We start from the raw sequence: 233 nt of genomic DNA on the forward strand, positions 1-233 counted from the left end.
TAAGCCTTTTTAGAGCGTTTTATTTGAAAGGCGCTCCACGAATGTGTGCCAAAAATCACTTGCCCTCTGCCTTGGCTTGCCAATTGCTTGCTTCCCCTTTTGGCTGGCCAAGAAATTCTTGTTCTCCCCAATTTTACCCTCCCCACAGGTCTCATAATTATTGCACAACCCCTTTCTTTTCAGTTTCCAGGTGACGATTTTTGATAATGAATTCCTTTTAGTTTGCCAATTTT

The sequence above is a fragment of the Amphiura filiformis genome, chromosome 11 (genome assembly GCF_039555335.1).
Source record: "Amphiura filiformis chromosome 11, Afil_fr2py, whole genome shotgun sequence".
Lineage (NCBI taxonomy): Eukaryota > Metazoa > Echinodermata > Ophiuroidea > Amphilepidida > Amphiuridae > Amphiura > Amphiura filiformis.